A 15,094-nucleotide genomic window follows, 5' to 3' on the forward strand; every position below is an offset into this window, starting at 1 on the left:
TATACGTGTCCAAAATGGGGAGCGTTTCCACCAACATAAACTATTTTTCTCACTGCGTTTTTCTGTGTTCTACTGTTATCTCCGTTCCATCCCCTTTGTCACGGACACTCAGACGATGTAGCCTCCATTTTCTGAGTGGCATCTCAAAGTTCCGGCGGGCGAGCCTGGATTTGCCCAGGACTGATGTCGACCGCGCGCACAAAGTCTTAACCTGAGCCTGCCGAGACAGTCAATTATCGGCGGGTGCTGAAATCAGGGTAAATGCTGGGGTGCGAGAGGGATGAGAGAGTGGCGATGCCGTGATCTCGCGCGCGAAGGACGATGGATGCTTTCCTCGACGGTGGTGGCGGTTTACCAGTTGAAGGCGCCAGGACCAGGACCGGAATTTTCGAACAAAAGAGCAGCGGTTCTGATTTAGTGGCGCGCATAATTTCGTCCTGGTCATAAATTAATATTTCCCAACTCGCTTTGTCCATTCGTCGACCTGCCTGCGGCCGCGAAAGAAAAGGATCTCGTGATGAATGAAAATCCTTTTACACAAATTCCTATATATATTTTTTTTAATATTAATCTTGATATATACATCACTCTTTTACTCGAAACTTGAAAGGTGACACAATTGAAAAAACGTAATTTTCAAATTATTACTATGAATTAGTTGAATAAGTATCTCGTCATATCAATCATCGAAAGTGAAACCAACTTAACTTTATTAAAGATTTTTACGTTGTAAAAAATATTCGTAAAATCGTCATAATTCGAAAAGGATGGTTTTTAAGGATTGTGAAATAAAAATGACAAAAATGACATTTGATTATATTTTTTTTAATATATTCTTTTTACTGCGATATTATTTGATTAATCGATAATTTTCTATCGAGTTGAAAAATAAATTTCTGCGAAACTTAATTCTTTTGAGTTTTGTCACTTGAAGTAAGAAAGTAATATATACCTATATAATAAATATACGGGGATAGAATTACATAAATATATATAATTTTGACAATTTGAAATTTAGTATTTACGACAAATTTCATTCTATATCTCGCGCGAATGTAAAATTTGCTGTGCTGTTTATTAGCATATAAATTATACGAAAATATGTTGGTTATCGTTATAATATTAATTGAATATTATGAATCGATTGATAATGTGTATAAAAGTTGAAATGCAATGTAATTTTACATTTTAATCATGAAAAACATCTTTGTTGATTTATTTTTAGTACACACAAAATATTAGTTTAAATATCACTCGCAAAACGCAAATAAATAGATAAATGGATTCATATATAATTATAAATGAATTATATGAAGTTTAATGTTTTTTTTTTGCGTTTATAATAATGTTCCAATATCTTGTTGCATTTTATCAAATTTTGTATCATTTAAATGAATCTGAATATTTGCATATTTAACATGAATTTATCATGAAATAGACATTTTTTCGACAGAAACGTGAATGAAACGAGTGTCATTTTTTTGGTGGATTATTTTCTTCTTTCTCCATTTTCTTCTTGGCAGATTTTCGATATTATAATCGCGTACGAATCCTTATGAATTATAACTAAAGCATCGAGATCAAAACGAATATCTTTTTTATGTCGATTCTGTCCTCGATGAGAGAATTTCATTTATGATTACGTTTCAATGATTACGCTGCTTAAATGATTAGCAAATGAGAATAATTTCCATAATAATCAACGCTAATTTATAACGTTTATAATACAGGAAACCACTCGGATTATCGAATAATTATCATTTATTTAGCATTGCTGAATAATAGTGGCTATTATTTTATTCCTTTTGTGTTTATTAACATTTTCCATATTTTTGTTACAGGTTTTTTGCGTCGTGTTAGAGAGAGACTGCACAAATTCTAAGGTAAGACTTTATAAAATCAAATCTATGAAAACTTAATTTACGTTCAATTTATTTATTTGAACGAGATCAAGTCACGTGTGTATACAGAAAAAAAATTATTATAGTCCCGCGAAAATATCAAATGGAAAAATGGAAATCGAAAATTTATGGCGAAACTGCATCTCTGGATGATGCATAGGAAACGCAAAGCTCTATGAACGTTAAAATTAAACAGTCCGCTAACAGCTTCGGAGCGTTTCCATCAATTTAGGCTCAACCCTTTTTTCTATTCAAAACGAACGTCGTTGCAAGCTTGGCTTTACTCGCGGAAATTTAAATGTATGTCGGCGGATGTACGCAGATGTATGTTTCTGCGTGTACACGAAGCTTATCTATGGATTAAGGCTTGAGCCGCAAATAGGAAAAAATGGTATCGATCGACTATTCGGTCGATGCTGCCGTTCGTGAATTAAACGACTTCGATTCGTTGCGAGCACGGTAAAAGCGCGGGATAATTAATCACTCGAAAATTCGCGATTTGCAATCAGCGAGTGTTCCACAATGATTATCAAAAAGGCATTAATAATAATAGTAATTACGATTTTATGAGCAGTTACGATTTTATGAGAATAATAATAAGTATTACGTGGCAATCATTCGCTTTCAGCAAAAATATAGTTGTGTTGTAAAAATGAAATGAAAAGCTGAATATCTGAAGCTTCTATTTCGGAATTTAATAATGTGGAAAATTGCGTCTGTACATGTAAAATGCGGCAAATTTATAATAACGATTGCTATATGCACATGGCACAAATTATGAAAGAATTTTGCCAGTCGGCGATCGTTTTGTTGTTACATTATTTGTTCAACACATTTATATCGGGAAAAATGCTGAACGAGAGTAAACGCGATTTTCTAAACTCTGATCCGCATATCTTTTTTTTATGCCGGGACGTCGATGTGTGTATTTCATGCGACCGTTGTAAATAACTATCGCGCAACACAAAAAGTTTAGTTTTATACAACCCCGGAAAATTGGTCGACATGAAATATCGGTGTCAAATAAATGGAATATTCTATATGTCGTTTGCCGCGCCGAAATTCGAGATAATAAAATGTTATGGAAGGGAGAATGGTACACCACTCTGCGAGGAGCCGCACGTAATCAACATTGATCAGCCGTGATGCCTAGCCTGGATTTATGATAACGCGAGTTCTCGTTAATCCAATCCATAATTGATGGGATAATCGACGAGGTGCGGTTGTGACAGAATTTGATTGTTAAAAATAAATGGACAATAATTAATTGATATTGTAGAGATATTGTAGACTGTGGCGAATTCAATTACAAATAATAGAGGACTAATTTTCGGGAGAGAAAATCTAACTAAAGATTAGGAGTATTGTATACGTATAGAACGCCGATTGATGGACAAATACCGCACAGATAGCCGGATTGCCACAAACGTCGTTAAACACAATTCACCGCAATTCTTTCGCCGTGCGACGGAAGGTCGTCACAGAATTATTTGCAGATTTTGCGGACAGCCAGATTTTGTGGACGGCGGACGAGACAAACTCGTTTAACCGATATCACGGCCTTCGTACTATATATATTCAAGTAGCTAGTTGTGCGGTCGGCTGAATCCGCATCATGAAAATATTATATAGCGTCTGAGCCGCATTTGCATAACGCGCTCGCCTACACGGTAATTTCGAGGATCAACAATTATCGTATCGATCGAGCGATTAGAAAATGCGTCGTGACCTTTTTGTTGCGTGTGTTTGTCACTGTTAAATTCATGACGTCAAATTACACCCAATTTCAGTGGTTTTCAATTATTTCCGCCACTCTTATGTCATTAATTTAACTGAAATAATGGAGTTAACAATCGAATTTAACTCAAAATGTATTACATTTGATTTAAATTTAATTTATTATTTACTAAGTACATACGTTAATATGAATGTTTATTTACTTAAAAAAAAAAACTAAGCAATTCAATCACAGAAACGGATTGATTTATGTTTTGACACATATGGAAGTTAAAAATAACAAAATGTTATTTAACTCAAGGGATTGAGTATCATTGCTTCTTCGATATCTAACAGTGATTTATGTCAGTCGAAGGACGCGTTTCGCTTTAATATCTGACCGTTAAAAAAATCGCTACAATAGAAAATCTCTCTCTTTTTTCATTTGTAATAATAAAAAGATCTATTGGGGGTAATTCTCGATTGTTAAAAAAAAATCGTCGTGCATTATTTGCGCCGAAAGGTACCGTGGAATTTTTGAAATTCCATGGAGATGAAGTTACTCTTAAACGAAATTTCCTCTTCTAATTTCCGTCAAAGGAGTCTCGTTTAGCGGTGTGTTCGTACTTTTCTTCTATTTCTTCTCCGCATCGAGCTAGAGGCAGGTTTTGGTGTGAGCCGTCACGTTCGTCGCGGTGGCAATTTGTCGGGCGACGGAACGTCAGGCCGAGCCACTGAAATTTTTAATTTCTTACGAGACGAGGTAGAGGCAAGGGACTGGTTCATTTGTTCTGAGACAATTATATCGTGAGAATAAGGCGCCAGGCGAGCTACGGCACAAAAGCGAGGACGGAAGGGAAAGAGACAGGGTCATCGTGCATTTCTGCCGAGGAATGAAGTGTCGCTAAATGCAGAGCAGTCCGCTCTAGTAGATCTTTTATCGCGAACTTTATTCCAGTGTTGCGGTGTTACGGTTTCTCCCTGGACTAACTCGTAAAGTATGTTTAATCTTAGCATGGTATAGTTAATCTTTATGAGTCCCTTCTCCCAAGTTAGACTCGGTAAAAGTTATCCTCCTATCCTCTTCCCACTTCTCCATAATTTACTCGCTGTAAGTGCAATGTAATCCTGATTTTCTCATCGCGATACAATTAAATTCGTGTATGATTTAATGTATTGTGATAGACGTTCGAAACGCACGTGCAGCAACTTAATTAATTAGCGTGCGTAATCAGGAGCTACTTACGAAACGACGAAGTGTTGTGCTCGTTGTTGTGTCGACATTTCCTCGCAGCTGTTTATTTCGTTCCGCGTGTCGCCGGTTATATTCGCCGTGGGAGTGATACGACGCGCAAGCCTTCCGCTTTCGCGATTGTCGGGACCCATTTACATCCCAAATTCCGGATCGCGCGAGTGTCGAAGTGCCGCAACGAACGTGCACCGAGAACCATCGGGTCTCGTGGTGATAATTCGCTTTCGACACCCGTCAGCCTCGTATCAGCCGGCTTGCTTGCCGTCGCTGTTGCGCTGCCTTGACTTTGTTGCTGCTGCAATGCAGTCCGGCTCTCCGTTCTGTATTCAGTAGTAGTGCTATGTAAATGGTCAGACGACGGATTCCCCTTGAGAAATCCAACAAATTTTCTAAGTAATAGACTATATCCGTATTACAAAAATATTTCAAATTCTTCAAGTCTGCGCGATGAATTTTTCACCGATTTTTAGTCAGCCTTTCATCGTGGGAAATTGAGAAAAATTCATTAAATTATTCCGCTTAAAAAAAAAAAGGTAACAAATCTAATTCTAAATTCTAATTTTGAAGAAGAATATAAAAAGCTTTCTTTGTTTTGGGATTGAAAAATTATATAATCCGTTATTATCATTCTTCTCTTTTAATTTTTAGAGGAATGATTTTAATTGTATGATTTTGAAAAATTGAGAGAAGTAAAAAACTGAACGTTATTGAACGTTATTTTTTCGGGACATGAAAATACGGCGGTAAAGTAATGATAATAATAAGTCAAGTTTCGTAAACGTCTATTTTTATCTAGATAAAATATATATCTTTAGATACATGTTCGATTCGTTGTGCAGAAACAGTCGGCTTGAAATCACTCTAGAAATGCGAGGAATGGTATATTCGTGATATTCGTTATGCATTTGTTTCGTAACACGTGAAATATTTCGTAGAAACCACTCGGTGCCCAGCGCTTGTTGTTTTGACGTTGCAGAGCGTTGTGTACGCAAGGTCGCCACGTAACCATTCGTTTGCAGTCTCGTGCGGGCAGGCAGTTACGAGAGTCGTTCTGTATGATTCTGTATGACTGCGTTCAGCAAGAGCATTATCAGAATTATTATACAATATCATTCGATCTTTGTCGTTCATTAGATGTAAAACATGGATAGAATAAACGCAATAGTTCTGATGGTGCTCCTCGAACGCAGCATATGAGATGTTGTTATGTGTGTTGTGTTGTTATTTCTTGCAATCGTTGAACAATTAACGATTCTCGTTATAATAAACTAGCAAATTTTCGACAATTAATAATGTACGTCGAGCGCCAACAATGTCTCGCACAACTTAAAGCAACAAAGTACAATACATGAAAAATGAGAATTAACCTTTATTTAAGTAGGTAGATGATAAGTTACGCAAGTTCATAAATAAGATGCTCGGAAAATACCCCTAAAATTTTTTTAATTTTATAGTTATATTTTTTATCAGTATACTATATTGTAGGTAAATTTGTATTATATATATATATATATATATATATATATATATATATATATAGTTGTACCTTGTGACGTAGAGAAATATAAAAATAATGAACTTAAGACTTCTGGGAAATACTTGGTATTTTTCTTTACAGAATAAGACTTTAAAGAAAAGTACTCGTATACTTGGCGTGCTGTATAGCCACTTCAACGACTTGCTTAAAAATTAACTTTTTTGTTACAATATGTGCGAGCAATGAACATAACCAACACTTATAACAACACTTGAACGTTTCTCGTATCTCGGACTTTGCAGCTTCCATTAACTTAAACGAAATTTGCCGGTTAATTTTCAGAGTGAGAATTAGGTATGAAATAACATGTGACTCGTTGGATATGATTTCAAACGATTAAAAACCATGTGTGGATGATACATGGGTTCTTTAATTATGTTTTATGTATTTGGGAGATTGCATATACAGTTAACTCGAGAGAGCCGTGTGAAATACCGCGCGATCGTTTTTGGATTCGGATGATTAGCGTGGGCGCGATCGTAATTAACCGTATTTTCATCATAAATTGTGTGAGTGCAACGAACCTGGCAGGAATCTGAGAGGAGGAGGAGGAGGTTTGGGAATAGACATTGGGCAACAGCGGGGTAGTTCATAGTGTGAATATTTCATTATATATTATTTTATTTGGAGAATTAATTATAAAATTATTCGTCACAGAAATCGTTCACAATTATTTCATTATATATGGACAACATTACTCTTTTTAAATTTTAGTTATTTCATTGCTATAATTTTCTTGTATCTATATTTTACAGATCGATGTAGACTACATAGTTACAACTTCCCTGTTACACGTCGTCTCGGTGAGTGATGTATGCCTCATTTTAATGTCAAATATTGGATCCATGAAATTTTTATTAGAGATATATGAAATATATTATAAATAAAATATATTACAACTTTTCATAGATTCATTATATTAAAGTGGATGAACTGAAACAGATTAGTTTTAATATTTAATCCACTGAATACAGTATGTATGTTTATTTATTGTATGAAAATATATACGCACAAAAAATTCGAACTCGTATCCAAGTATTATTATTTGCTAACGTATTTTGATGTAAACACCAGAGAATTGGAATAAAATGTTTGTGCATTATATGTATATGAAATAAAGACAAATAATGTCAATAGAAAATACTACAAATCAAAATAAAGATAAAAAAATACAATAGAAAAATTACAACAAATAACAATAGAATAATGGCTAATAGCTTAGTTACGTTATTTTACTTCTTTTTTTCTCTTTTCAATTATTTTTCTCATATAATTTGAAATCTGTATTTGATTTTTCTAGAATTAAATATTATTAAAACTGATGCAAGAAAGTAATAAAGTTTCTTTTAATTTCTTTGTATAAAATATTTCACATTAAAATATACATATATATCGTAATATTTTCTATTTAATTTATGTAATAAAAAGAATATAATAATTATAATTCTATTTTTATTATACATGAATTTAATATAATCTTTCATCCACTACATATATTTATTTTTATTAATAACTTTCATTAATAAACGCGAAATCGGTTGTATCTCTCACTATTCTGATGCGAATTCTCACTTTACCGAAATTTATTCCTTTCGAAAGAAAACAAATTATCTTGGGATATCAATTTTCAAAACTGTACAACCGTAAATGATACCGCGGATGTTGTGTGAAAAATGAAATTTACGAGGAGATATCCTTTCGTTATCAGTTTTTTAAAGAAGTTTTCCGATATCAAGCGCTTGATCTTAGAGAATCTCCTTTAGCTAACTCGATATGTTGTCACGTACGAACGTAATTATCGAACAAACTTAAGTCGTTGTATTAACTTGAGCTGTTCAGGACTGGAAACTGCTAATGGGAATGTCATTAACATCGCACTCATCGACCCGTAAATTCGTAAAAACTTTTGCAGACGGTAATACGATCGCGAAAGCAAGCACGATGTAATCCGTTTAAAAGCTCCGACAAAATATATAACACATCGTTCGCATAAAATTGTTAAAATGCTAAAACATCGGTAAAAGCTGCTGGTATCCTTTAATTTAAAAAAAAAAAATGTATCCATCGATAAAAATATCCGCGACATTATTTGAACATCGACGATAATGAAGTTCCTAATGCGACGTCGACTCAGGTTTAACTTTCTTACGTTAAACTCGTTGCAACAATGCTTTAGCGCGGTGTAAAAAAAAAGCCTCGGCTGCGAGCCGATAGCATAATACTGATAAAATCGCGTGCAGTTTACGTAGGTATTACAGATAATCTCTAGAGTTGCGACAAGAAACCTGCATGGCTGTGTGACGGGGAGCCGTTTATCGTCACGCGTAAAACCGCGATGCATCACGTCGAGCCGACGTATGCATCTCGCATCTGCGCACACTTGTCTTTTTGCTTGGCATCGTATGTCGTGTGAAGTTTCGAGCGTGCGGGTAAACACGAATGAATCATCGCATCGTCGACGGTGTCCAATGGATCGACAGGTCACGGGGGGATGCAGAAGCCCTTTTTCCGCAGCTCTTTCTAGATAGACGTCGCCGTGGTCGAATCGAATTGAAGCGAATTTTCGACGAGTGACTGGAATGCGGAACTGTTTACGAGCTGTCTCGTGACAAAATTTCGTTTCCTTACGAAGGGGAATGTTTAACGAAAGGAGCGTTCGGCGCTTTTATTCGTTTTCAAGCACGACGGTGCGGACGTCGAGCTTGAGAAACGACGACGGCCGATGGGCGACGACGGTCCTCGTCGAGGTCTGAAAGTGGCGGCGCACTTTCTGCGGCACGTACGTGTCTTAAAATAGCGCTTTTGCGCTCCTATGTAAAGAAACTTTAGATTCAACCGTCAATCCTCCAGAAATTCCCGGTTCCTTCGCCGGTATTTGCAGTACGCGCTGGAACGACGCGAGCGCGTTTCGGGTGGGATTTATGGTTACGACAAATTTGACAGGTACTACAGAATTCGCGACATGCCGAACGGAAGTGCCATTAAATCCGGATAACGTAGCCTAACGATAATACGATTAAAATTTCCTTTTACGATTTTAATACAGGGAGAAATATGCGCTGTATGAAAAATGAACTAATCGAATTGACAGGTATTCAATATTACATTAACATATTGTCTATCCAGTGAGTTTTATTAGTGAGTACAGTGAATAGTATTGAATTGTGCGCTCTTTTGTTTTTTTATGTTATTTATGTGATTAAAAAAGTTTTATATTAAATGACATCTCAAGTAGAAACACAGAAAAGTCATAATAATATCATAAGGACATCATCGTGATCTTATAAGTTTATTTAGAATATAAATAACAAATGACATCACATAATGACGTCCTATACTATCATAATGACTTAATTATGACTGTGTCCTTAATTATGACGTGGGATTTATTTTTATAAGTATTATAGGAAATTTTGATATCGCCAGTTGAAAAAATCAAGTCATGGCTACTATAAAGTCAACCACCGTAGGGTTAATTATTTCTTGTTTCATGTTCCTTGATAAGCAGCTCATTTGCCGATCGCTTAGATTTTAACTAGTACACAAAACCCGCTTACGTGCCCCTTAATGTTCCATTCGATTTAGCGTCCGATACTGGTCCCGAAGGGATTGAAGTTAGTAACTTCCGCGCTATACCTACGCCCTTTGCAACATTACACGGGGAACAACGAAACGAAATTGATCGGAGTTTACTACTGTCGTAACCTCCTTACAGCTCCATTGAACGTAGCCCGCCCGGGAGGGTTCTTTCCATCGTAAATATCTGGCGCCGACGTGACGCCCAGAGCAACTCTCCCTAACTCTAAGCAAAGCGTAACGTTTCCGTTTTAGAGCTTAGAGGGTTCTATGGGAATATGCGACCCGGTCGTCGGCTGCCAGACATATCAACGTGCCATACGCCGTTAGGCTAAAATCCCGCGCGTTTCCTACGCGCTGTTTCGGAATAATGACTGTGGCATATGCGATACCAGAATATACATAACGCGTGGAACGTGTACATAGATTTCCACAGTTAAGTGAGATCGCAGCCGACCAACAGTTTCGTACAAGTGCAGAATAATGTAGCGATAAAACGCTTTTGCGGATTCCGCGGGAAACGTATCCGCTTCCCTCGCGATAGCACGGTAACACACTCGGTTCTCGATATATCGGTCGGATTTCAAATTAATTTTAGGAAATAATCTACGCTCCCCGTTGAACTATTCATAACTCGTATTTTAGCCGGCTGCCTTTTACCGCCTAGGCGTTTCGATAGAAATTACAAAAAAAAATCTGGTCAGCCGATTTCAAACGTGAATACGCCGTTTTGAAATTTAAAAATTTTATTGTAACTGAAGAACTTTAAATTTTATTGTAATACTTCATTTCAATCAGCGAAACGGTATAAAAATGTGAAAATTTGAGGGAATCGAATCGAGCACGGTGTGTTTGAAGAAAAAGCACATCGCGCTGTTTGATGTGAGAGAGCGGACCGTGATATATGTATATTTAAAAGACGATCTGACCAGTTTCTCTCTACGATTAAATATTTCTGTGATACAATCCAATTTTTCCCAGGGGCGTGTCCGACACAGCGTCAGTCGGTTCGCCGTTGCATAACGCAGAGCAATTACTTTAAACGGTTTGGCGAGCGGAGCAAAGCGAGAGGAGGAAATAAGAGAGAGGTTGAGAGAGAGAGACAGAGAAGGGATCTCTACGAGGTTGTACGTGCCGGAGAGTACCTACGAACTATTAGGCAGCACCTACGCTCGCGATTTAGTTCACCTCGAATAAATTCCGGACGATACAGCAACAGAACAGTTGCCCGGAGCCTCTAAGCGTGTCCTCCGTTTACACGATAAAATCTGAAACGGCGAAAAAAGTTACGCGCTAGCCGCTCCAGTTCCGCTTCGTTCAGCAACTATTACTTTCTCAGATCCCGCCTGAAACCGGTTAACGGCTTATCGTCCTCCTTTTGGACACCGGTCGTTGGTTCTTTGCACGAATTCTGGTTAATCGTGCCGCGTAATTCCAGGCGTTGAGGAAGGATCCCGGATTATATCGCGCGATTCGAGCAGCCTGGCGAATAAGATCTCGTGGAACACATAGAATGCACGAGAAATGCGAATGCACGTGCCCCTTAAGTAGTTGCGAATATCAATAGGGAGTGTCTGAGAATACATCACAACGGTATTGTGTCACAATAGCCCGGGATTCACGTTGGGATATGGCGAATCCATCGGAGGTATTCGGACTTCCTCGAGCGTGAGGTCCAATACAATACATTGATATCCGTGAGTGATCCGACATGGTCGGCAAGTTCTCGCGGAATTAAACGTTGTTTCCAGTAAGTATACATATAATGCGCGTCCGGTAAATTGAATGCTCAAACAAGGAGAAAGAAAAATATGCTGTATTTATACATGGAAAAAACTATTTTGTTCTTTATAAATTTATAAATTTAGTTGGATGCATATCTGAAGATAAATTTAGTTGGACCATCAAAATAATTATGTAGAATACTCAAGTTGATTGCTAGAATGTCAAAAAACTTTTCGCAGTATTATTCATCGTGCCCGAGCTTTTTGCATAATTATTTTGATAGTCCAATCAAATTATTTCCCAATCTGTATCTATCTAAATTTTTTTATAATATTTTATAATATTTTAAAATCGTTCTTTGCGTGTTGTAGCTATACAAGATTGTCAATTTGAAATTTTATTTAACATTGCAAAATAAAAACTAATGACAGTTTGCATCCAAATTTCACAGCGCCATTAATACTTATCCGATAACACATCGCGTTAACGTTTCAATTCGCGCACGCAAACCAAGCGATTAGAACGATGACCGGAGGATCCAGGATCGATTCCGGGATTGAGTAATGCCGAATCGGATTTTCCAATATTCATGGATACGACCAGCAAGGTGGGAACGGGGAAAGGGTACCCGCGAATGTCATCAATGTGCCGATCGGCGGACCATACAAAATGGAAAAATTGCGAACGCGGGAAAAGCGCTTCCGCTTCTGTACCTTTTTATGTGATAGCTGTGCGTCATCTACAGCCGGACAGCGGGGGTTTGAATTTCAGTGGAATAGATAGGTGATTTTGTGCGGGCGATAACAGATCTACAATAACAGACTGAAACAAGACGAGGAGGATAATGTTGTGTTAAAATTTTGGGGGGGAATCTATATTTCACGCGATATTTTAATCCTCGACACGAAAATGCTACTTTCATCGGAATATTGAATACTGTATAATAATTTTACGATGCAAGAAAAATTTCCTGTCACACAAATTCTCTTTTTAAATATCATTATCGATGAAGATGCGACAAATGAATTACTTACAAAGATACATGGTATTTATATCGCTGGTAACTTAGAAATTATTATTGACATTCGCGTATATTTCCTTGGAAGTTTTGAAGAGGGATTAACATGAATTATTCAAAGAAATCTGTTAATAAAACGGCGTCAATATCTTAACGTCAGTTATCGGTGCAGACTGGATCATTTCTCTGGTCTCTGGGATATATCTCGACACGGCGAAGTGTACAGTCCCTCGACATCCATAAAACAAACATGGAATAATATCGCGATACCCCTCGGAGGTCTCGGTGGATACCGACGAGCTCTCGTCGCAGCGGCGCGCGAAATTACGAGCTGCTCGAGAAGAAATACGTCCACGGGGCTATGCACGCCAGGACGCTTAAGTGGCGACGGCACTCCGCATCCGCGCGGCGGACATCATGGGGTGCTTCCACCTTCCACATCCCCCGGGAGGGCGTGCGGCGCCGTAAATAAAGCCAGCATCTCTCGCAATATCCTCGCATACAGATCACCGGCCACGACTAATGCGCCGTCTCGTTAGATATAAGCCGAGTCGTTTGCAGATTACCCGCTTTCTTTGTTGGCGCAGCCGTGAGGAAAGACGACGCGACGCGAAGAGAGGATAAAGGGAGGAAACAAAAAGGGTGGTACACGTGGGAGGTGGTGGAAAGAAACGCGCTGGGAAAGCGGTAGGAAAGCGGATCCTGCAGACGGAAGGGAACACTCCGTTAAGTTAAGTCCACATCCTTCACCGCGGCAATAAAGACGGCTGTCGCGAAATAACGGTCGTGGTTTCTACCGTACTTCGAAATGAATGCTCCCTTATGCGAGTGTATTCCAAGGGACTAACGATTACTTTTGCGAGATTTGAAGATTAGAATTTTTCGGATTCTGTATGAGGACTCTCATCATTAATCAAGGAAAAAAGGGAATCACGTAAATGTTGAGAGAAAACTTCTTTATTATCTTACGAAGTTTAATAGAGAGGTACTTTTTGTGTAATTTATAAAAACTGGCGAATATTTTTTAACTTTTAATTCTGAGGATGGGAGCTTTCTAATAAAAAAATTTAAGAAGTTTTTTAAGGTTTTTTGCGGAGTTACTGAATTCGATTCTGGCCTCAGAGAGAGAGAGAGAGAGAGGGAGGGAGGGGGATTCTAAAATTCAAATTCTGAAATTAATCTGATTATCGTAAAACTCAGTTTTAGAAAGTTCTTGGTACCGTTGAATTTGAGTGTGTAGTTCGAAAATTTCGAATTTCAAAAGGATATATAGTATCCAGGAATAAAGGAGGTTTTAGTATTGGACTTATAATCAGAGTTTGAAAGTCAGTTTGAAAATCAGTATTATAATAACTATTTGCGTACTGAATTTCAAATAAAACGAAACTAGAAATGATCTTATTTTGAAACTTGATATCATTTTGCAATTAAAAATTCCCTAAAATCGAATATTATGATAATCAGATTTCTCTTTTTAAACTCTATCTGTCATATTGAATTTACTGTCATTTTGAATTTTTTATTTTTTATTTCAATTTGAGTGAAGCATTATTATCAAATATCTCATAAGCCAAGTTTCACGAAAATCGATCGAGAAGTTTAAAAAATAAAAGGGAATCCAAAAGGATTGATTGAAGAGAAAACCATTTATTTCAAAGTTCGTTACGACCAAATTGGTAATCTTATGATAAAATCATCACTTTTTTAATATAATTGCTTAAACTCTGTATGTAATTAAGAAGTTTCTAGTTATACATATCTCTTCTCTCTTTCTCTCTTAATTCTATCTTTCTCACTTTTCCTTCAGCCGAGTAACATGAACCATAGATTTTATGCACGATACTTGCTCACAATATCGTAATTCTCCAAGTTGACGGGTATCCCATATATTGTATCTTACATTCAGTATCTATCACGCAACCTACGTAGTACACGCGGATGCATGCGACAGTCGCTGTACACACTTGCGCGATATAGCGCATCTATCTGAGAAATTTACGCGAAAATTTCTAGCCGACGCTGTCTCTTTGAAGTGCTTGGACTTAAAGTTGCCTGAACTAAACACTGTGTATCTGTGTGGCAACTACGCGCGACGCAGGATGGTTGAAGTTTTAACTTTTTCATCTTTCTCGGAGGAAGAAGTACGCTCTAGTACGCGGCTAGCGCTTTTACGTGAATTTAAGAATAGAGCTGGTTCCATTTATTCTTTTTCTATATCTTTCTTTTCTCTCTCTCATCATTAAAAGTACAATACATATTTAGGTTATTATCTCTTTTTCGGAAAACAAGTTTCTTTTCCAGATATATGGTACTTTGATAATAAAGACTAGATTATTAACTCCAAACAAATTGATTAATTCCACTGATTG

At 37.2% G+C, this 15,094-nt stretch overlaps 1 protein-coding gene across 5 annotated transcripts in view; it reads left to right on the top strand.

Annotated features, from left to right (window-relative positions):
- The window catches only part of NLG-5 (neuroligin 5), a 271,314-nt gene that overhangs the window by 153,282 nt on the left and 102,938 nt on the right, over positions 1-15,094 (top strand). For 3 of the 5 annotated variants that reach the window (XM_087411741.1, XM_011066032.2, XM_011066031.2), the window contains 2 exons: positions 1,842-1,883; positions 7,162-7,209. The gene's annotated coding sequence lies outside the window, so the exon portion shown is untranslated. The remainder of the gene's footprint in view (positions 1-1,841; positions 1,884-7,161; positions 7,210-15,094) is intronic. The other 2 variants (XM_087411742.1, XM_087411744.1) reach the window with 1 other exon arrangement.

This window comes from Acromyrmex echinatior, chromosome 12 (genome assembly GCF_024713525.1).
Source record: "Acromyrmex echinatior isolate Ae372 chromosome 12, ASM2471352v2, whole genome shotgun sequence".
NCBI lineage: Eukaryota > Metazoa > Arthropoda > Insecta > Hymenoptera > Formicidae > Acromyrmex > Acromyrmex echinatior.